This window comes from Ursus maritimus, unplaced genomic scaffold (genome assembly GCF_017311325.1).
Source record: "Ursus maritimus isolate PB19 unplaced genomic scaffold, ASM1731132v1 scaffold_24, whole genome shotgun sequence".
NCBI classification, from domain to species: Eukaryota; Metazoa; Chordata; class Mammalia; order Carnivora; family Ursidae; genus Ursus; species Ursus maritimus.
The window spans coordinates 35,686,481-35,710,460 of record NW_024424897.1 but is presented as its reverse complement, the minus strand read 5'-3'; the positions used below and the strand labels follow the sequence as shown (position 1 = coordinate 35,710,460).

The 23,980-nt window shown below is 42.0% G+C and overlaps 1 protein-coding gene across 4 annotated transcripts in view; it reads left to right on the top strand.

Moving 5' to 3' along the window:
• The window catches only part of ACACA (acetyl-CoA carboxylase alpha), a 281,347-nt gene that overhangs the window by 15,514 nt on the left and 241,853 nt on the right, over positions 1-23,980 (top strand). For 3 of the 4 annotated variants that reach the window (XM_008695441.2, XM_008695440.2, XM_008695439.2), the window contains exon 2: positions 21,243-21,289. The gene's annotated coding sequence lies outside the window, so the exon portion shown is untranslated. Of the gene's footprint in view, positions 1-8,404; positions 8,500-21,242; positions 21,290-23,980 lie in introns of those variants that run through there. The other variant, XM_040640950.1, reaches the window with a different exon arrangement.

The window sequence follows — 23,980 nt, the reverse complement described above, 5'->3', positions numbered from 1 at the left end:
GGGCAGAATAAGGGGCTCCATTGCCCTTCCCAAGTTTCATGATTTTTGCTTACTCTTTCCTTAACATGATTACATGATTCTCTGCTCCCTTATGATATCAGATACCCCCCGCCCCAACCCCATCTGTCTATTTGAAATATTCTGTAGATGAGTTCCTTCCTAGATGCCACGTTACAGTGCTGCCCCCTGGAGCAGGAGTAGGAAAGGATCTAGGGCTCGGTATTGTCATTCTGTGTCACAAGGTGGCAGAAGAGCTCGCTCTTCCCAAAGGAAACCTCGTGCTTGGACAAAGATAAAGTGGAAGAGTTTTCTTTTATCAATTTTCAGACCCTTCCTTTTTTCTTTGTGTCTCAAAGGCACAAAAGTCAGCCTGCATGTTGGTGTAGCTGTACTGTGGGATACAGAGAAGCAAGAGAGCTGCATTAACAAGGCAAAATATCTGGGTCTCTTTCTGTACTACTAGATATTTTGACTGGTTTTCAAAGTGTTTAGAGTATTTGTAGAGGAGAGGATTATCTCTCCCGATCTCCTTTCTCCACAGCAAAGCTTTGTAATTCAGGAGGAAAAAAGAAAGCTCTACCATAGGTGAGTTTTCTGATGTGTGCAGGTGAGAGATGTGACTCTGGAAGACAATTGGAAACTAGGACTGGATGGATCAATCAGGGTGGGTCTGTGGGAGGAGCACTGGACAAGATGCCAGGAGGTTTACCTAGGTTCTAGATTAGGCTCTAATTGACTGAATCCCTTTGAGTAAGTCGCTTAACTTCTCTGGCCTCTATTTTGGTTTCTTGAGATGGTTACACAAGATGATTTTGAAAGCCTCTTACAGCTCTAAAATTATTATCTTAATGCCATGCTCTGCTCTCCTTTCTTTTAAAGGTGCATGCTTTTGAGTTGGTAGGTTTTATTTATTTTAAATTCTTTTATTGTGGAATGTATCATACATATAGAAGACTATATAGAACATAAGTATAGTTTTAATAATAATAGTAATAATAATGGGAACACTATGTAGCCATCACCCTAATGAAGAAATTGAACATCGTCAGTGTCCTAGAAGCTGTTTATTTTCTGAGCACACTTCTTTCCCTCCTCCCAATCATTATTTACCCATGCTTTTTAAAAATAGTGAACTATCTGTATTTATGTCACTAAAAATAGACTTTTTTATTATTGCCTGCTTTTGAACTTAAATAAATGGAATCATTCTTTTTATTTTAAGATTTTATTTATTTATTTGACAAAGAAAGCACAAGCAGGGGGGAGGGGCAGAGGGAGAAGGAGAAGCAGGCTCTGCACTGAGCAGGGAGCCCCATATGGGACTCGATCCCAGGACTCTGGGATCATAACCTGAGCCCAAGACAGATGCTTAACCGACTGAGCCACCCAGGCTCCCCAAATGGAATCATTCTTTATGTTTTTTAAAGTAAACTGTTTATTATGTACAAAATGGATATACCTCTCTTTGTGACCTCTCCCAGTCGCCAGGAGTTACTGTAATCCAGACTTGTACTCCTGCAGATGAGTTTTGCCTATTTTTGAACTTTATATGACAGGAAGCGTACTTTTTGTCTGGATTTTTTTGCTCAACATTATATTTGTAAAATTCATCCATATTTCACGTAGCATCAGTTTGTCCATTCTCATTGTTTTGTAACACTCCGTTGTATGAATGCCTCACAATTTATGTACCCATTCTACTGCTGAGACACATGGGGTTGTTTCCAGTTTGGGGCCATAATGAAAAATGTTCCTGGGCACATATGAAAGCTTCTCTAGAGTATAAATTCAGAAATGGAAGCTGGGTTATAAGGTAGACAGGGTATGTTCAGCTTTACTAATTGATACCAAACTCTTTTCTAAGAGGTTGTCCCCATTTACACTTCTATCTGCAATATATGAAAGTTCCTGTTGTCCCATGTCCTTGCCAAAGAGGCCAAAGAGCCTTTTCAGTGTGGTACAGCCATGGGACTGAACAGGACTCAGAGTGCTAACCCTTCCATTGGTTTTCAGAAGCTCAGGCCATAGGTCTCTTGTTTACTTGCTCCATCCAAACGAGGGTAAAGGATTCAAATGATCTCTAGGTCTCTGATCACATGCCCTGTTAAGCTGGTAATATTGGCCTTGGGTGAGGGGGGTGGTGAATTTAATAACATAATCATTCCTGAATGAAGTGACCATCCATAGGATATTTTGTTCTTGTACTGAGCACTTGTAGGGGATGGAAGGGAGCACAGAAGGGAAAGGGGAAGTGATATTTTCAGTGTGCTTGTTATGTTCCAAGCTCTGTGTTAGAGACTTCACATTTTGGTTATAACATTTCCTCCAAAACACAACCTTCCAAGGTAGCTATTACACCTCAGTTTTATAGACAAGGAAACTGAGGCTCAGAAAAGGGGTCATTTGCTCAAGGTCACAGAGCTAATTATTGACAGAGTCAAGATTTAAAGCCTGGTCTATCTGATTAAAGAGCTCAAGCTCTTTACAATATAGAACAAGTCCCTGCTGCTCTTGAGGAATTTTGGCTTAGATTGCCAGTTCTAGAATCAGCTCCTCTCGTTTCTCATTACCTATATTGACTCCTAGTACTATGCTGTTCGATTTATTATGGCCATCTCATTCACTGATTGATTTATTTTTTTTAAAAGATTTTTTAAAAAAGATTTATTTATTTATTTATGAGAGCAGGGAAGGGCAGAGGGAGAGGGAGAGAGAATCCCATGCTGACTCCCCACCGAGTGCAGAGCCTGATGCGGGGCTCCATCCCAGGACCCTTGACATCATGACCTGAGTGGAGATGAAGAGTTGGCCATTCAACCAACTGAGCTCCCCAGGTGCCCCCCATTCATTGATTTAAACTACATTTTATTTTCATTCACTTTTGGTTTCCCTTATCCTTTCTTCCTTTTCATTAAGAAAATTCAGTATATCAGCAAGACAGCAGGCCCACTGATGAACAAAGCTTGTGTTGGGGACTTGGCTTTCTACCTTCTGGTCTGATGTATTGACTAGAGGTGAGAATAAAAAAAGACAGGAATATTGTGAAATCTTCCGGTCCAAGTTATGATACAGGAAAACTTCAAGACTGAAGAAAAGGATGAAAGGAAGTTGAGTGATGGCTCAATTTTCCTTGAAAGGAGAGGTTTGATAAAAGTTACTCCTGTTGTATTTTATTATTTATTGTGTTGCATACAGAATAATACAATGGAGAGTGAGGTTATTTGGGTTAGATAGATGGCGGCCTAAACATATAGCAGGAAAAAGCTGAGTCTGATATGTAAGGAGTAATGGAGACACTGGAGAAGTCTGAAGAGAAGGTGAGGACAGGAGTAGAAAGTAAACTCACCGGGAACATTTTCATTGGTTTGCAAGAGAGTGAGGTCAGAGATGAGAAAAGTAAAGCTGATCAATATAAAACGTCAAAATCCCAGCACTGGGCAAGACCTAAATGAGTCATCTTGTTCATTTTCCTGCCTCTAGATAAAAGGGCCCTTTAAACTGTCCTTAGCTGTTTAGTTGTGAGGTATGTAGGACTTAAAAAGATTAAAAAAAAAAAAAATCTTGAAGGTGTTGTGGGAGAAGCAGCTAAGATTAGGTAACCGCCAACTATGGATAAGGGCTAGATGTTTGGGATTAAATAACAAGAAGGGAGGGAGAACTGAAATTGTGAAAACCTAAGTACGCATGTGAAAACCAAGTGTCCATGTGAAAAGATCATGGTGAGTCTCCACTGTGAACTATGTCCTTCATTGTGTAATCCTACCTTTCATCATCTGGACCAGACTTATAAAGTGGCTTTTCTGAGGACATTTTCTGACCTTATGGTGTGAAGTTCCCTCAGGCACTTAACTCTGGACAAGCCCGAATGGCTGACCAGAGCAAAGAAGTGTGGTGTTCAGATAAGGCCTTTATGTCTTTTTCCCTTATCTCACAACTGGAGCCACAATTCTGGTCAAGGCACTGACTTTCTTGATGAAGTCTGTCCATCTATAAAGTAGCCAAATATCCTACTGGCGTCTTTGCCTCCCAGAGGTGACATGAAGACGGACAAGCAGACATCAGGAGCAGAGTGGCCTCTCAGGTACAGAGCTAATCTTTACTTCAGTCAGTGGAGCACTTACTAATATCTATACCTAAGCCTACTCTAAGAGCTACAGAGGGGAGTACCAAACTGTAAGAAATGCTCTTTCTTTAAGATTATTAAAATTCAACTGGAGAGCTAAAACCACCATACACACAAAAAATGATAGCCTAATAAATGCTGAACCGTGTGGTGGTGACCAGATTGGTACAAGAATTCAGAGGAGAGATAGGTCAGTGAAAGCTGGAGAAGTAAAAGAGATCTCAGAGAAAATGGGACTTCCAAGGACTAGAAGGATTCAGAAAATAGGAGGGAGGAAGAATGAGTTGGCTAGCATCAGCAAAGGTAAGAATAGGCATGGCAAGAACTAGAAGCCAGGTTAGGGTAGATGTTATATACCGGAGGCCCGTGGGAAATAACATCCCAGTGTTTCCTCTGTCCTCTGTTGTAAAGGTTAATCACTGACCTTGCTACCTAAGGAATTTGGAACCATGGCCAACCACCGGGACAGGGGGCTCTTCACAGTTCTGTTTCCTATTGAGGCACTTTCTTTCCTCCCTTGGTTTAACTCTGGCGTGACCTGAGACTTTCCTGTCTCAGAAGTGCAAGTGTAGGAGACATTGCTGTTTAACAGAGACACTAGCAGCAAAGAGGGAACAATAATGATAACCCCTAAACTATTGTTGTCAAACTTCAGGGTGGATAATTGCTACTTTAAAAAGTCTGCAGTGGGGCTGGGAATCGGAATTTTGAACAAGCACCTAGTGATTCTGTTTCAGGTGGTCAGTGGAACATTAAGAAACACTGCCCTACACTAAAATAGAATGGACGATGGAGTGCCAAAATGGCTTGGACATTGACACACATAATGTTTATATATTTCAAGGCTTACTCATTTTTGAGAATTTATCCTCTCCCATCTATGACTTTTGTAAAATCCACATGGCTATCATCTAAGGAGCAAGACATAGATACCGTTTTGGTGTTTAGTTTTGTCTTCCTAACTAGATTGTAATCACCTCAAAGACAGAGACTGCTCAGGAGTCTTCTTACTTTCCCCACAGTAGGGTGAGAGACCATGTCTAAGGATGGAAAGTAGCTGGAATGCTCAGGATAAATCCCTGATACCTTCATATAACCTTCCTGCAAGACCTGGAAGCCATTTGGTATTTGGGAACTTGTACTAGTTTTCTAGGGCCGCCATAATAAAGTACCACAAACTGGGTGGCTTAAACAACAGAAATTTATTTCTTCACAGTTCTGGAGGCTGTAAGTCCGAGATCAAGGTGTCTGCAGGGTTGGTCTCTTCTGAGGCTTCTCTCTTTGGCTTGTAGATGGCCATCTTCTCCAGCATAAGAGCCACAATCCTGGTAAGTGCTTCATCAATTGTGATTCACAGATGGTCTTCCCTCTCTCCTTGTGTCCTAATCTCTTCTTATAAGGACACAGGTCATTTGGAATTAGGGCCCATTTAATGACCCCATTTTAAATTTTAATTTCCTTTTTAAAGATCCTGTCCCCAAATACACTCACATTTTGAGGTGATGGGGGTAAGGACTTCAACATATGAATTTTGGAACACAATTCAGCCCATTATAGCCATCTAGTTTCAGCTTCTAGAAGTGTGCCACTCCATTCACTCTCTTATCTTGCACCTGTTAATCTTGTATAGTAAGTTCTCTCCACCCTTTGGCTCTCCTCCTCCTCCACTTCTTACAGGTGTATTGCCTTGTGTGACCAGAACTCAGGGTACAGCTCTGAAGAGTCTATACTAGAGATTGGCAGGTTGTGGCATGCACCAAACAACACAGCACTGAGAAGCTGTTGACATTGTAGATGTAGTGTTTTAAAGACAAAGTTCTCTGCCCATTCATCTTAACATTTGATAATAACTAGACCTTGTATAAGTGGTCTTGGGATGTTCTAACTCATCCTTCGTTTCCTTCCACTGTAGTTCTTTCATCAGGCCTTTCCTTGTCTGGTTTTTCTCAGGGCTCAATTATTTAAAATATTCAGTGAGGACGAAAACAGAATAAGGGCTTACTGAAGTTTCACATAAGAACAGTTTCTGAGAGTAACCCCCTGGTTTTGCAGTGCTCCTAAGGCTGATAAACAGCAACACCACTAAGAAACATTCTTGGGGGCGAAGTTCCTATTATTTAATAAGAAATAGGAAAGGTATATGAAAAGCAAAAGAGGCAGCCTCAGGATTTTTAGTTCTTTCCAAAGTCTTTTCCTTCATTCCAGCTTGAGAGAGCACTATTAGGGAGAGGCAAAGCTTCTCTCTTCCTGGGGCCTTTTTTCTCCCCCTAGTTAGTCAAGCCAAACATCTTGTTAAACCAGGAAGTTATGTTCAATTATCTTTAAAAAAATTTTTTTTTATTTAAAAAATTAGTTTTTAAGGATTTTATTTATTTGACGGAGAGAGAACGAGAGAGAGTGCACAGCAAAGGGAGAGGGAGAAGCAGACTCCCCGCTGAGCAGGGAGCCCTACACAGGGCTTGATCCCAGGACCCTGGGATCATGACCTGAGCCAAAGGCAGATGCTTAACTGACTTAGCCACCCAGGCACCCCCAAACATTTTTAAAAACAATTTTTGTATCAAGTTTTAAAATTCTAGTTAGTTAACATATTGTGTAATAATTGGTTTCAGTAGAATCTAGTGATTCATCACTTACATATAGCACCCAGTGCTCATCACAGGTGCCCTCCTTAATACCCATTGCCCATTTAGCCCATCCCCCATCCACCTTTCCTCCAGCAATATGCCCAATTATCTTTAAGTTCTAACTTTCCGATCTCTGTTCATTGACAGATGCATCCAATGACAGACACAGGTATTGTGAAATATGGTTCACTGCTCTGTAAAGTCCAAATCTTTCCAAATTTCTGTTTCCAGTCCCTACTAAAGTAGGCTGGTAAACTCTTAGAGAAGCCACCACCAAGGTATTTTGAGGAGTCCTAGGTGAATATTATTCTTGTTCATCAGTCGTCCCATCTTTCTGCCTCTGCTTCTGCCCAAGAACTTCTGACCTCGGATGTGTATTTCTACCCTAGTCACTTTTTGTCCTCTGGCATAGAACTTCTTCCCACCGGATCATCATTCACCATACCTCTCCAGACCTTTAGCACAAGCCTGTGTAAAGATCAGGAAAGTACTCTGGGTACTTCATTAAATTTTTGTAAGGGGTTAAACTCACCCCGTTTTTCTGAAGTGCAATTTTCTTCAATGTTTTCTTTTCTACCCAATAATTGTATCATAAACTGGGACTCTCTCCTGTTACTATTACTTTTCAACAGCCATCATGAACGTCTTGCAATGAAGTAACCGGCAAAGCCAGAGAAATTGGTTGGCTTCCATTCAGTGACTTGTGTAACCACAATGGTGTTTGGGAGGCGCGCTCCAATCTGAAAAATCGGGAATTTACTGCCCTCTATTTTTCTCTGCTCAGGGCAGGCAGAAAGGACTGTTGTCCTTTGGCATTCTGCCCTTCTTACTGAGCTTCCTTTACTGAGGCTTTCCCTCAATGCTCCAGGATCCCCCACTCAGAACCCTTTGGGGTGGGCTGCTTTGGGGCTGCTGAGCAAGCCAAGGGGCTGGTTGTGTTGTTCCAGCATAGGGGTTAGTTAGCCTGTACCAACTCAAAAACCAGCCTGTGTGATCCTGGGCAATTCATGGATGCAATGCCCACCTCCTCAGGGGTTAGTATTGAAAACCATAAGGTCGTTCCAGGCCAGAACACTGCCTATCCCGCTCAGGCCTCTTTGGTTCTGGACTCCCTTCCCGTGCTGCAAGCCTGCTGGCCCCTCGCTTCTGTGGCCCGAGCGCCTCTCTGCCTGCTGGGAGGTGCACGTGGGGCCATTTCTCTCACCGCTTCCCCCCACCCTCCGCCCTCCGCCACGGCCAGGAGGAGGAGAAGGCCGGCCGGCCCCGCCCCCGCCCCTGCCAAAGGGGCGGCGAAGGCTAAGCCGGGGGCGCCGCGATCGCCCGGAACCCGCCCGCCCTCTCGCCGCTGGGCCCCGAATGGCAGAGCGGCGCTCGGACCATCGGCATCGCCTCACGTCGCCCCGCCCCACGCCGCTCTCTCATTGGCTGTCGCCAGGCCCTCGGGGCCCGCGCCTCTCCTCGAGGCCGGCTAGACCGCGCCGCAGCCGGGAGCGGGGTCGGAGGTGAACGGCCCGGAGTAACCCCGGACGTAGTCACCTCATGGGGCTCGCACGCTGAGGTGGGAGGCAGGGGCGGGGCGGGGGCGGGGCCGCCTCCCGTGAGGCCCCGCCCCTTCCCCGTGTGCCGGGCTGGCCTGGTGCTGCGCGCCTGTCAGCCATCGCCGGAGCTGCCGGCGTCTCCTCCCGCTCAGCACCGCCTCTGCGCAGGGGCTCCCCGGCGCCGCCGGACCCCGGACGCCTTCGCCCTGAGGTGAGGTGAGGGCTGCCCCAGAGCCTGTGATCCGGGACCCGGAGAAGCCGGGGCCCTGGGAGGGGCGGCGGCAGCGGAGGGGGGGCCGCCTCCCATCTTCCGCCCGCACGCGGCCCGGGCTCCATCCCGTCCGGATCTGTGCGGGGCAGCCCAGCCCTCTCGGTAGCCCTGGGCCCTTGAATTCCCCCTCTGGGGAGACGCGGAGGGGACTGGGGTCTTGGGTGGGAGGTGGGAGTTCAGCCCCCGGAACTGGGAGTCGTACAGCCTAGGGCCTCTAAGGAGGAACGGGGGTGTCTGCCGGGAGCTCGGCACCATCCCCCTCCCCAGCCTTGGCGTGGGCTGATTCCTTCCAGACCTCTCTCCAATCCGACCCGGCGCTCGGGAGAGGGAGAAGATCCACGTGGGAGAGAGATGTTGAGGATTAGGTCCAGTTGCATTGAAAGCCTTTCTCTCGCAGAGTGAGGTGTGGAGTGCAGAGCCCCTGGCTTCTCTGTCTTTGTATCGTGGTGGGGGCCAGGGCCAGGCGAGTTGTCCCTTGCCAGTTCTTGCTCCTGGGATTTTATTATGTTTTCTGTGAGGGACGTAGTACATGTACATGCCTGTTGTTACTCTCCTTCCCGTTTGCTGTACTGATCAAGGGAAGCTATTGGAGATAGAACGTTTGAAAGTGTATGTGAAGCTAATGATTTCAGAGGGAAATGTGCGTGAAAGTCCTCCCTGGGTCAGTGCCAGCATTATTTTGGATATGAAGACGGGAAAGTGAACACTTGTGGACACTTGGAATCAGCTGTAAATATCAAGAACTTCTGTAGGCCTTGTGGGTTTTATAGAAGTATATAAGAATATAACTACTTAGGGGAAATACTTTAATTTCAGAAATTTTTTGTTTGGGGGTCTAAGTTTAGGATGGAAATCAAAAGACCGGAGGACTTCCTGATTTTATCTCTGCTTAAGCAGTGTGTCTGTAATTTCCCAGTGTCTGGTGGAATAAACCTAATAATTTGGTCTTCATTCTCAGAAGTTGGTCCCCTTGAATCTCTCTTTTCATTCATTTTTTTTTTTCCAACCCAAAGTGCAGATTGAGAAACATGCTTGGGTTACCTAGTTTCTTTTTCCTCAGGGAGCAGGAATTCTCTGATTTGCTTCTTGTTGGAGATGCCTTGGATACCTGTGATGAGGAGTTCTGGGCTATTTGACAGGCACTTTTTTTAAAAGATTTTATTTATTTGACACAGAGAGAGAGAGAGCATAAGCAAGGGGAGTGGGAGACAGAGAAGCAGACTTCCTGCTGAGGAGGGAGCCTATATGGGGCTGGATCCCAGGACCCTGGGATCATGACCTGAGCAGAAGGCAGATGCTTAACCAACTGAGCCACCCAGGCGCCGCTTGACAGGCAAAGGAAAGTATTGTGGTCCAGTAGAGTAGGACAGCAGCTGCAGTGTCCAGGTGGGTGCCTACTTGCTACAAAGTAGCAAGTCTCTTCCCACTTCTCTTGCCTCAGTTTCCTTTTTTCTAATTACAAGAGGACTGTTGTGAATCCAAGAATAATTAAACATTGTAAAGTGGTCATATGGAAGTTGTCAAAGGCATAGTATTAATTTACAAATCTGCCTGTGTTCACTTGTGTTGCAGAAGTTTTATTTTTGTTCTGTTTTTAAAGATTTTATTTTTTTAAGTAATCTCTACACCCAACGTGGGGCTTGAACCCACAACCAGAGACCAAGAGTCACATGTTTCACCGACTGAGCCAGCCAGGCTCCCCACAAGTTTTGTTTTGAATCACCAGTGCAGAATAGCAATACATCAAGCATAAGATTTAATTGTTTTAAAATGGGAGGAAAAGTAGGGAAATGGTGGCATTTGGTTTAATGAACTTACAGATCAGATAATGACTAGGTTATGTCAAAGAACTGGCATTGTGGAAGCCAGCCTCAGAACTCCCTCATCTGATACTTACCTCTCTTAAATGCTGTGAACTGGTTCAGGTGTAGATCACTATGTAACATTCTATTTCCTTTTTAGTCAATGACTAGGAAAACTTTTTTACCTGTCACACAGACTGGTCTAACAGGTCTGGGGCTAGTGTTTTTCTTTCTTTAAAAAAATTTTTTTTGATAGCTAAAATCTTAATAGTCTTGGTTGAAGAAAGAAGTAAAATAAAAATTGTTGGAATTAGACCTCGGTCGGTCTTCCTTCCTTCCTTCCTTTCTTTTTTTAATGATTTTATTTATTTATTTTAGAGAGAAGAGAAAAAGTGTCCCCACCTGGGGGGGGAGGGGCAAAGGGAGAGAGAGAATCCCAAGCCGACTCCCCACTGAGCACAGAGCCCAACTCGGGGCTTGAACTCACGACTTTGAGATCAAGACCTGAGCTGAGATCAAGAGTTGGACGCTTAACTGACTAAGCCACCCAGGTGCCCTTATCTTAGGAATTTTCTAGTCCAGTTTTCTACTCATTATGAGAATATTTTATCTAATACTCCTGTTGAAGACTTCTAACTATAGGCAGTTCATCATCTGACCTAATGCATCACAGGGCAACTAATTTTTTAGAGTTCTTCATTATTTTCAACTTAAAACTGTCTCCCTAGGGGCACCTGGGTGGCTCAGGTTTTAAGTGTCTGCCTTCGGCTGGGTCATGATCTCAGGGTCCTGGGGTCAAGCCCTGCATTGGGCTCCCTGCTTGTCAGGGAGCCTGCTTCTCCCTAGCTCTCTGCCGGTCGCTCCCCCTGCTTATGCTCTCTCTCTCTTTCTGTCAAATAAATAAAATCTTAAAAAAAAAAAAAAAGATTATGAGGACGAATCGATTCATAATCCCAGACCTTTTTGAATTCACAAAATGACTTTTTACCTGGAGGCCTCCAAATGTTTCTAGGGGATAATATTTAAAATAAGCATGTGGCTCCTGTCTCTTAGTTTTGTAACTCCAATGTTCATTTGAATTCCTAGGGAACACTCAGCCTGCAAAGGCCTGGTGTTTACACAGCATTGTGTGGTATTGGGGGTGGTGGATCTAAAACAATTAGAAGAGATAATAACTTTCCCAGCTTCATTGAGGAGGTAGCTCATAGTCAATTACACGGTAACACATACTAATAAATAAGTGAATGACATACTTGTTCTCTCCTTAAATGCTCGGGCAGATATGAGATAAGGTATCAGAGTGGCATGGAATTTGGTAAAGTTTAAACTTATTTGAAAATCCTCAGTTGCTAACACATGAGTAATACATTCATGTAGTTCAAAATTTTAAACATACAAAAAGACAGTTTCCCTCCAACCTTGTCTTGCAGCCACCCAGTTCCCGTCACCAGAGGCAAGCAGTGTTCTTAATTTCTTTTTTTAAAAATACTTTTTAATGGGGCGCCTGGGTGGCACAGCGGTTAAGCGCCTGCCTTCGGCTCAGGGCGTGATCCCGGCGTTATGGGATCGAGCCCCACATCAGGCTCCTCCGCTGTGAGCCTGCTTCTTCCTCTCCCACTCCCCCTGCTTGTGTTCCCTCTCTTGCTGGCTGTCTCTATCTCTGTCGAATAAATAAATGAAATCTTAAAAAAAAAAACTTTTTAATTTTTGTAAAAGATTTTATTTATTTATTAGAGAGATACAGAGATCGCAAAAGAGAGAGCACAAGTGAGGAGGAGAGGGAAAAGCAGGCTCCCCCCTCAGCAGGGAGCCCGATGCAGGACTAGATCCTAGGACCCTGGGATCATGACCTGAGCCGAAGGCAGACGCTTAACGGCTGAGCCACCCAGGTGTCTCTTAATTTCTTATTATAATTTCTCAATCATTCTCAGACATATCGATTTAAATTTAAAGTTGTTAATTTCTTAGTAATTATCAGAGATAATTAACATGCTCATCTATTCTAGCCCCCTCTGCCATTTTTTAAATATAAATTATGCATACTTTACGCACCATTCTTCACCTTTCGTTTCTTTGCTTAACAGTATAAGATGAACTTTTTACATTTTTATTTCATCAAAGTTATACATGTACATAGTTTAAAAAGTCTTATCGTTTTACAAAGTTTGTTACACTGAAACAGCATTCCCTCACCCCTTCCCACTTTCATTTATTTTAGGTGATATATTACTATACCCTTTCCTCTGTATGTAACATTGTCTTGCTACCTCTTGATTGTTCATTTTTGAGGCATTTCCTATTGATGTCCTACTATGCAACATGAGCATTTGACTTTTTTTTTTTAGCTGCATCACGTCAGGAGGCAACTCATGTCAGTTTGTCCTAATAGTGGTGATACTTAAACACTTAAAGTGATCACCATATTTCTCTATCGTAAAAGTACCTGTTCCCCCTTGCAATTAATATGTAACCTGTGAGGTGTTTCTTTCTTCAATTTTTCTTGTTGTGGTAAGATACATATAAAATTTACCATCTTGGGGCCCCTGGGTGGCTTAGTCATTAAAGCATCTGCCTTCGGCTCAGGGTGTGATCCCGGCGTTCTGGGATCAAGCCCCGCATCAGGCTCCTCTGCTGGCAACCTGCTTCTTCCTCTCCCACTCCCCCTGCTTGTGTTCCCTCTCTCACTGGCTGTCTCTCTCTCCATCAAATAAATAAATAAAATCTTTTAAAAAAAAATTTACCATCTTTACCATTTAAAGATTTACAGTTCAGTATTAAATGCATTTATAACCTTGTGCACCTGTTACTACCACTCATCTCCAAAACGTTTTTCATCTTGTGAAACTGAACCTCTCTATACCCATTAAACAATAGTTCCCCATTCTCCTCTTCCCCCAACCCCTGCCAACTACCATTCTACTTCCTGTCTATATGATTTTGACTAAGTACCTCATGTAGGTAGAATTATATAGCATTTGTCTTTTTGTGACTGATGTATTTCACTTAGCATAATGTCCTTAAGGTCCATCCACATTGTAGCATATTGCAGAATTTCCTTCCATTTTCAGGCTGAATAATATTTCATTGTATATATATATCACATTTTGCTTATCCATTCATTCATTAGTGCACACTTGGCTTTTCCCATGTTTAAGCTATTGTGAATAATGCTGCTATAAACTTGCATATACAAATATATCTTTGAGAGCCTATATTCAGTTTTTTTGGGTATATATCGAAAAGTGGAATTGCTGGGTTTTATGGGAATTCTGTTTTTAATTTTTTGAGGAACCACCACCATACTGTTTTCCTTAGTGGCTGTACAAGTTTACATTCCCACTGATGGTGCCCACGGGTTCCAGTTTCTCCACATCCACGCCAACGCTTTTTTCTGTTTTTTTGATGGTAGCCATCCTGATGGGTATGGGTTGGTATCTTATTGTAGTTTTGATTTGCGTCTCCCTAATGATAAGTGATGTTGAGCATATTGACGTGCTTAATGATCACTCATATATCTTTTTTGAAGAAATTTCGTTTTAAGTCCTTTGGCCATTTTTGAATTGGGTTTGAGTTTTAGGAGTTCTTTATATATTCTGGATATTAATTTCTTATCAGATACATGATTTGCAAATATTTTTTCCCATTCTTTGGTTTGCCTTTTTACTCTGTTGATAAGTGTCTTTTTTTTTTTTTTAAAGATTTTATTTATTTATTAGACAGAGATAGAGAGCCAGCGAGAGAGGGAACACAGCAGGGGAGTGGGAGAGGAAGAAGCAGGCTCACAGCGGAGGAGCCCGATGTGGGGCTCGATCCCATAACGCCAGGATCACGCCCAGAGCCGAAGGCAGACGCTTAACCGCTGTGCCACCCAGGCGCCCCTGATAAGTGTCTTTTGATGTGCAATTTTTTTTTAATTTTCAAGAAGTCCAATTTGTCTATTTTTTCTTTTCTTAAGCTAATTCTTGGTGTCATAACCAAGAAATCTTTTCCAAATCCAATGTTATGAAGCTTTTGTCCTTTTCTTGTAAGAGTTTTATTGGTTTAGGTTTACATTTATAGCCTTGATGTATTTTGAGTTAATTTTTTAATATGGTGTTAGGGAAGGGTCCAATTTCATTTGTTTGTATGTGGCGATCCAGTTTTCCCAGGACGATTTGTTGAAAAGTCTGTCCTTCATTAAATGGTCTTAGAACCCTTGTCAAGTATCATTTGACCATATATGGGAGGGTTTATTTCTGGGCTTTCTCTCTTTTTTTAATTGGAGTATAATTAACATACAATTTTATATTAGTTTCAGGTGTATAATATAATTCAACAATTCTAAACACTACTCAGTGCTCATCATGATTAGTGTTCTCTTAATCCCCTTCACCTACTTCACCCATCCTCCCACCCATCTCCCCTCTGACAACCACCAGCTTCTTCTCTGTATTTGAGTCTGTTTTACTATTTGTTTCTCAAGATTGATTCATTAATTTTTAAAGAGAGCTTGTGGGTGAGCAAGCACCAGTGGGGGGAGGGGCAGAGGGAAAGAATCTTCAAGATTCTTTCAAGAGGACCCTGCCCTGAGCCTGGAGCCCTATGTGGACTTGATCTCAGGACACATGAGATCATGACCTGAGCCAAAACCAACAGTCAAATGCTCAACCAATTGAGCTTCCTAGGTGCTCCTCTTTGTCTCTTTTTAAAATTCATTTGTTTTGTTTCTTAAATTCCACATATGAGTGGAATCATATGGTACTTGTCTTTCTCTAACTTAATTTTACCTTTTGTTATACTCCCTAGGTCTATCCTGTTGTTGCAAATGGCAAGATCTCATTCTTTTGGGGCTTTCTGTTCTGTTTCCCTGGTCTGTATATATTTCTTTATGTTGATACTTTTATTATTAAGCTTTGGAGTAAATTTTTTTTTTATTTTATTTATTTATTTGAAAGAGAGAGAGAGCGGAGAGAGGGGCAGAGGGAGAGGGAGAAGCAGACTCCCTGCTGAGCAGGGAGTCGGCCATGGGGCTCGATCCCCCCGACCCTGAGATCATCACCTGAGCTGAAGGCAGGTGCTTAACCGACTAAGCCACCCAGGTGTCCCGGTAGTAAGTTTTAAAATCAGGAAGCATGAGTCTTCCAGTTTTGTTCTTTTTCAAGATTTTTTTTGACTGTTTGGGGGTCCCTTGGAATTCCATACGAATTTTAAGACAGGCTTTTCTATTTCTGCAAAAAACATTTCTACATACAAAATCATATCACTGCCCTCCCCACACCAATTTTTAACATTTTCTATTTCCACATAATCCCTTTCTTCTAGTTGCATTTTTTTTTTTCCTACAGGTAGTTATTTTTGATTCTTCCTGTTGGAGGTTTTTCTCAAACATATAGTAATCTTTAATTGTCTGCTTAATTTTAACAGAGGGTGATTGAAAAGCTAATTCAAGATTATGAGAATGTGAATGAGGCTGGTTGACCATTAACTTCCTTGTAGGGTGATCTGGTGGTACATCTTAATTAGCTAACTCCAGTGTTATTTTTTGAGGTTTTTTTCCCCCTTGGTCTAGTTAGATTCTGCAAAGCATGATCTTCTCATTTCCCTCCTGGTTGGTGAAAATTGGGAAAGAAGGCTGGGAGCTCTTACTCAATGTGCATACTTAATTTCTCCATTTTCAACATGGTGCTCTCCCCTTTACTGTTGCTGGTATCCCCCAGTCTGGAAACCTCATGTTTAACCCTCTCTAGAGAATAAATCTCTAATCTCTTATCAGGATGGTAGAGCAGCAGACACCTGGCTTTACTAGTTGGGAAGAAAATCAAAGGATCTGGGAGTACCTGGGTGGCTCAGTCGTTAAGTGATTGCCTTCCACCCAGGGCCTGATCCCAGAGTCCTGGGATCGAGCCCCATATCGGGCTCCTCCACTGAGAACCTGCTTCTTCCTCTCCCACTCCCCTTGTGTTCCCTCGCTGGATGTCTCTCTCTCTCTGTCAAATAAATAAATAAAATATTTTTTAAAAAATCAAAGGATCTGAAGCCTCTGAAACAAAATTTCAACTAGATCCTCTATTTTAGCACCATCATTGACTTCCATTTTCTGAACATTTTCAGGATTCTTTGATATAAAGTGTACTGATTATGAGTTTACCACAGATGGCTTATGATTTAGTTTCCCAGGTTTGTGTAGTCATTTGGCATGTTTCCATCTGCTTTCCAAGAAAATTATCTTGCTGTTGTCTCCCCTGACTTTCTTTACCGGGGTGTGTGTGTGTGTGTGTGTGTGTGTGTGTGTGTGGCTTGGGGAGGAGATGGGGGTCTTTTGTGAATTATACTTTAAAAAAAATTCCTTTAATTTTTTAAAAGATTTTATTTATTTATTTGAGAGAGAGAGGGAGTGTGAGCATGAGAGAGAGAGAGACAGAGAGTGAGAGTGAGCACGAGCACGCACCAGTGGAAGGAGAGGTAGAGGGAGGCAGGAGCCCAGCGACATGGGGCTCAATCCCAGGAACCTGGGATCATGACCTGAGACAAAGACAGATGCTTAACTGACTGAGCCACTCAGGCGCCCCTTTACTTTTGTTTTTTTAGTAGGATTTTCGGCAGGAGCAAAATGGATATGTATCGAACCTACCATCTTTATCCAAAAGTTTGGTGAGGCTTCTTTAAAGATTTCTTGAAAGATGCAGAAGTTTTCACCAGCTTCATCCTTGAAAAATATTCTGTATCCCTGGGCTGAAAAATGAAGAATAGAATAGACAATTACACAGTGTTATTTTCTCTACTTTACCCTAAGGAAATATACTCTTGTTTTACCAAAAAAACCAAAAAGTCTCCAGCTGGCTCTTGAAGGAAATTACCTCAAACTCTTGAAGCTGTTCAGGTCTGGTATTTCTCATAAGTCATTGTATTCTACACTCTGGATGTTTCTTCAGTGGCTCCTTCTACATGGAGTGCTCCTTCCTCTGTGTCCTTGTTTATATCCCAGTTCTTCATCTTTAATGTCTTCCCACTCTGGGAAATCTTCCTTGATCCCTGTCCTCCCCATTACCACCTCCAAGTTTGGATAAAGTATCTTTCTTTACCGTGTTTCTACACCTAGCGATTCTTACACTACTGTACTTGTCTGTTTCTTTAGGTATCTGTAGCATCTTAGCCAGGGACCAAATCTTTTTTACCCTTTAGTATACATCATCCATCTCACTATTTGGGACACAAGTGCTTGTTGTTTTAAAATTTAAAACTTGGGGCACTGGGTGGTTCAGTTGGTTAGGTGTCCAACTCTTGGCTTTGGCTTAGGGCATGATCTCGCGGTCATGGGATGGAGCCCTGAGTTGGGCTCTGTGCTGAGCTCGGAGTCTGCTTGAAATTCTTTCCCTCTCTCTCTCCCCCTCAGCCTCTCCCCGTTTGCACACCTGCATGCTCGTGCACACTCACTCACTCTCTTTCTCTAAAACTAAATAAAATCTTTAAAATTTAAAACTTGCAGGAAAATAAAATGTAGCTTTAAAAAACTCTCTTATGGTTACTGAATTAATACTAAAATCCATTTAAAAGTTCATCAGTAAAATGATAAAAATGAAAAAGGCAAATTAAGTGATTCTTTTTGAAGAAATTTAAATGAAGTTACTATGACTTAAATGGCAAGGACATGTTGTGTCAGCTTGGATACTTTTTTTTTTTTTTTTAAGATTTATTTATTTGTCAAAGAGAGAGAGCACAAGCAGAGGGAGAAACAGGCTCCCCACTGAGCAAGGAGCCCGATGTCCGATTTGATCCCAGAACCCTGGGATCATGACCTGAGCCAAAGGCAGATGCTTAACTGACTGAGCCATCCAGGTGTCCCCAGCTTGGATACTTTTATCAGTGACCATGAAAACTAATTGATGCCTCTTTATTAGAATCACTTGGAAAATAGTGTCACTTGAGTTCAAGGGAAACAAATAAGTTTGGTGAAATCTATTGTTTTATTTAGAGAAATATCCCTGAGTGAAATGCAGGCTGACTCTTAAATAAGTGCCTTAGCTGTAATTAGCTTTATCCCATTTTCATGCACATAGGGGGCCTTCTGCAGATATTTTGAAGAGTTTCTAACTAAAAGTTCAAGAACATTTTAAACACTTTTTTTTTAAATAAAAGAGAATTTAACAGTTTGATCTAATGAAGAAAATTTTTATTTAGATAAGCAGACTGTGCTACCACTGTCTGGGGAAAGGCCTTCTTTTGGAGGTGGTAAGACAGTAGCTATATGAGCCTTCCCCGGAGATCACCTCCATTCTTTGTCTTCTTTCTAGAGAAAAGGATCTTAACCTGATTCATGGCAAGGCTTTGGGGGTCCTAAACTTGTATGCAAGCAGAATTTCGTGTGAGGGTGAATTTTTGTCAAGAAAGAGTCCATAGCTTTTATCAGATTTCTAATAGTGTCTTGACCTAAGAAAGTTTAAGAACCATTGGTTTAGGTATTAAGTCACCGTGTTTGCTCTCTGGTGAGAGCATAAAGTGGAGGAGGCAGGAGAGCAAGGATTCATTGTGGCTCTAAGACTTTTTTGACATACATATAACTGATAAAAAAAAATGCACAAAACAATATTCATCCTTATAAATTATGGTGTACTCTTAACATCTTCTGTTCTATTTCATTTTTTAAAAAAGATTTTATTTATTTATTTGTGTGAGAGAGAGAGGGATCACCAGCAGTGGGGAGGGGTAGAGGGAGAAGCAGGATCATGAGGCGAAGGCAGACACGTAACCGACTGAGCCACCCAGGCATCCTGTTCTATTTCATGTTTAATGAGTTGTTGTTTTTTTTTTTTTTAAGTAAACTGTGCTGAACACCAGACTTGAACTTTCAACCCCAACATCAAGAATGGCATGCTCTACTGACTGAGCCAGGGGTCCCTTCATTTTTAAAATGTTGGCTGTAACCTTCTAACTTTATTTCTTAGTATTCCGCTTGGTGGTAACCCATAGTTCGGTCTAGTACATAGTTTACAGAAGACTTGCATATACTCTCCGTCTTCACAGCAGTCCCCTGAGGTAACATATGACCTTTTTATTTTTACAGATGATGAGAATCAGAGACGTTAAGTGACTCGTTCAAGTTTGCACTGCCAATATTTGGCAAAGTCAGAATTTGATCTTGAGTTCCAGGTTTTGACTCCAGCTCCACTGCACCTTTGGTTGCATCTGATCGAAACTACTTCCTTTTTCCTTCCTCTTCTCACGCCCCCCTTCTCTACTATAACTGTAGGGAATAATACTAGCTTAAACTATGTATTTGGGTAAATCCGGCTTCCCCCGTTAACATACCTGCACTGTCCCCAGTCCTGTCACTTGTCATTCGAGGTCTTCTCTTAGAAGGTCTGGATTTCTTCTCCACCCTCTGCCAGTGGTTCTCAAGCCTGGATATGTATCAGTGTCAGTCAGCCATGAAACTTAATATTCAGATTTCTGGGCCTCCAGCAGTGATTCTGATTCGGTAGATCTGGGGTAGAGTTTAGACATACATGTTTTTAAAAAGTGCCATGGTGTGGCCCAAAATGGAGGCCAGCCCCTGCCAGCGTTTCCTAAAACTCTGAGGAATTCCAGTGGAGGAGACCAAACGGGCGAGGAATAGCACAGGCCTTTCCAGAGGGAGAGAATACTCAAGACCGTAGAGCCTGAGGCCAGTGATCAGGTGTGTGAGAGCTTAGCATGACTTCATTCAAACTATTACAAACACAAGGACCCTTGCCCCAGAGACATGAGCTTCACTGGCCTGTCTGCAGAAGAGTCCCAGCTGATCCTGTCCACAGACATCTTGGAAGAGTTTAAGGAAATGAATAAAGGGGGGCTCCTGGGTGGCTCAATCGTTAAGCGTCTGCCTTTGGCTCAGGGCCTGATCCCAGGTCCCTGGGATCGAACCCCACATCGGGCTCCCCACTCAGCGGGAAGCCTGCTTCTTCCTCTCCCACTCCCCCTGCTTGTGCTTCCTCTCTCGCTGGCTGTCTCTCTCTCTCTGTCAAATAAATAAATAAATAAAATCTTAAAAAAAAATAAAAAAAAGGAAATGAATAAAGGAATGTGGGAGAAACTGCAGGAGAAGTTTGCCCCCAGCAGTCCCAAGGAGAAATGAAGGCATGGGCTCAGTCCTTATCTTGCCCATGCTCCTAAGCGTGGAGTCTTCTAGTTGCCATCATAAATTAAACTGCCTGACCCCCCCCCCCCCCAAAAGCTCCACAGGCCTGAAACTAATATAACATCGTGCGTCAACTATACTCAAATTTAAAAAAAAAATTAAATAAATAAGTAGCTCCACAGGTGATTATTACACGTAATCAAAGTTGAGAATTTTTGCCCTGGATACATATAAATTGTTGGGCATGGAAGGAAACCTAGGATGTGGGAAGTAGCTAGAGACTTCTTGATCCCTTACAGTTTTAGGGATCTAAAGGGATTTGGATTTAGTTTTTAGTTTAATTTAATCCAAGATCCGTCCCCTTCCTGGCTTCCAACCTTGTATGTGGGTATAACCATTTGGAAATATAATCAGAGTCTGAGTTCCAAGGGATCTAGTGGTTCTCTTCTCCCCACTGCCTCTTTTTTGATGAAATGTTGGATATCATAGGGTTGGAATATGTTCATCGAAGTATACAAATGGAAAAGGCACCTGGTGAAATGGTAAGCTTGGATTATTGTTTAATACTCTCATGAAAAAGCAAAGTCTTTGTGTAATGCTTTTGATTTATAGATTTGAACAAATAATAGTTAAACAACTGAACTTTATGCTTCAAATTGAATAATAGGTTTGATCAGAAAAATGATACTTTGAGTACTATCAGTTTTGTATTATGCTGAGCAAAACAGGAATTGCTAAAATTTGGATTTCTTTAAAAAAACACTTCAAATCTCTTTCTTTCTCTCTAGTTCTTTTTGGAGGTGGATATCTGCTCAGACAGTAAGAATTATAAGAGGTCAGTTACAAATAATATTCTTCCATGTTTACAGTGTGATAAAAATTTTATGTTCATGTGCTAAATATTAAACCGTAGACATTTATGTTAAAAGTTGCCTTCTACAAAAGAACATAGGGAACAGATTTAGGGGGTGGATAACCTGAAGTGAATGGTCTGACAGTGGTAGTACTCCACCCTTCTTTCTCTTTAATTCAGGACTAGGATCAGTGGAAGTGGGACGGGCTGTGGAGTAGCTTCCAGAGTGTCTGGACAGCTACTCAGTGATTTTCCATACATGACCTCTCTCTTTTGGTGCTTTGCAGGCTTGTGCCCAGGAATACCATTCAGTAGAATTGCTGGTTGGTAGCTAGGCTCTTTAGCTGCTGACAGCTGAGCTGCTTCCAATCTTTACAACATTGCAGGGGAGGCTGCCTTCATGTTCTTCTTGGCTAGGAAAGAAAAATTTGAAGTTGACCTTATGGAGCCTCTCATTTATTAGTTAATCACTTCTTCTTCTCCCATGGAATCAGAGAATTGCTCTTTTCTCGTGAATTTTATTTTTTTGTGTAGTCCTCTAATTTCAGTGAGACTATAAACTAGAACATGCCCTTGAATACCTTATCTATTTCTCCTGTGAAGAAGGCAGCCATTATTTTCTGTGTTAGTTGAGATGGAATTTAGAATTCTGTGGTGGGGTGTGTGGGGAGGTCTTGTCTTTTTTTTTTTTTTAACTTGATTAACTGCTCTAAAATGTGAAAGAAGTAGCATTTTTTGTTGCTGTACCTTTTGGTGTTCTTCAGAGTGGTCAATCTGTTAGAATTTTCCTTCTCTCCTTCCCTCAATTTGTCCTTCTCTCCCTTTTTCCTTCCTTCCCTTTTTCTCTTTTTAAATGATTGGTTTTCTTTTAGATTTCTGGAAGTGACTATCTTAATAAAATTTGGCGACATTTAAAAATTATTTTAAAGAAACCTTATATTCTAGGGAGGATGTATAGTAAATTTACATGTCACGCTTTTCCTGTTGCATGCCATTTTTATATTTGACTCTAGTTTTTAAAATAAAAGTTAACTGAAGTAATCTCTAACTCACTCTTGGGAAATATCTAGAAGTAATTTTTTTTTTAAGCATTCCTGGCAATTTGTTATTACTGTTTTACTCTTCTAGCAGAGTGGTTCTCAAATTTTTAGGACTTGTTAAAATATAGATTACTGGACCTCAGTCTGTAGATTGTGATACTGTTAGTTGCTCTATGGTAGAGCCCAAGAATCTACTTTTAAGAGGTTCCCTGGTGCTGCTGCTGCTACTGCTGCTGGTCTGGAAACTACGCTTTTTGAGAACCGCTGCTGTATCATTTACAGATACTGTTTTGTTGCTGTACCTTTTGGTGTTCTTCAGAGTGGTCTGATTCACAATGAATAGGCTCTGTTTCACAACTACACAAGAATGATGGTGCATGTGTCATTTTAACATGTTTAATGGTGATTCCCAAACATTTTTAAATCTCGATGTTTTGTTATCTAATGTCAAAGAACACTGCTTTCTACCTACTCTTATAACTTCAATGTAGTCTACAGTATGATTTATTAAATAAATAACTTTATTATCTATTGATATGCCATCTTTTAGAGCACTTTGAAATCAGTATTGGGAATATTGCTTTCTAAATTAAAATCGTTAGGCTGCAAGAGGTTCAGTACTAAGTTGATGTGTAGTTCTGAAGGGTTTTTTTTTTTTTTCTTGAGATTTTATGTATTCAGGGGCGCCTGGGTGGCGCAGTCGTTAAGCGTCTGCCTTCGGCTCAGGGCGTGATCCTGGCGTTCTGGGATCGAGCCCCACATCAGGCTCCTCCGCTATGAGCCTGCTTCTTCCTCTCCCACTCCCCCTGCTTGTGTTCCCTCTCTCGCTGGCTGTTTCTCTCTGTCAAATAAATAAATAAAATCTTTAAAAAAAAAAAAAAGATTTTATGTATTCATTAGAAAGAGAGAGCACAAGCGGGGGAGCCGCAGGCAGAGTGAGAAGCAGGCTCCCCACTGAGCAGGGAGCGTGACACCGGGCCTGATCCCAGGACTCTGGGATCATGACCTAGGCTGAAGGCAGACGCTCAACTGACTGAGCCACCCAGGTGCCCCTGAAGGGTTTTTTAATAGGATTTTTTTTTTTTAAGATTTTATTTATTTATTTGACAGAGAGAGAGACAGCCAGCGAGAGAGGGAGCACAAGCAGGGGGAGTGGGAGAGGAAGAAGCAGGCTCATAGCAGAAGAGCCTGATGTGGGGCTCGATCCCAGATCGCCGGGATCACGCCCTGAGCCAAAGGCAGACGCTTAACCGCTGTGCCACCCAGGCGCCCCTTTAATAGGATTTTTTGAATGACAGAATAAATATTGTTTCTTTTAGCTTTGGTGTTTATTGTTCTTGCGGGCTTTGAACTGTCCTGGTCTTTGTTTGCTAGTAGTTGGAAATATTTAATTCTGACTAATAAGGTCCTATACCTAGAAAACTAATACTTAATTGAGATGACCCTTATTTTAATTATAGATTTTGAATTTGATAGTACATTCATTTTCTCCCTATCAATGTCAGCACATTAGAGCCAAGAGCAGACATTTTTGGGTGAATTTTTAACAGATGTAATTGAAGACAAAACTCATAAGGACAAGTAAAGATTTTTTTTCTAATTAAAAAATGAGTTTACTTTAAAGTGGACCATA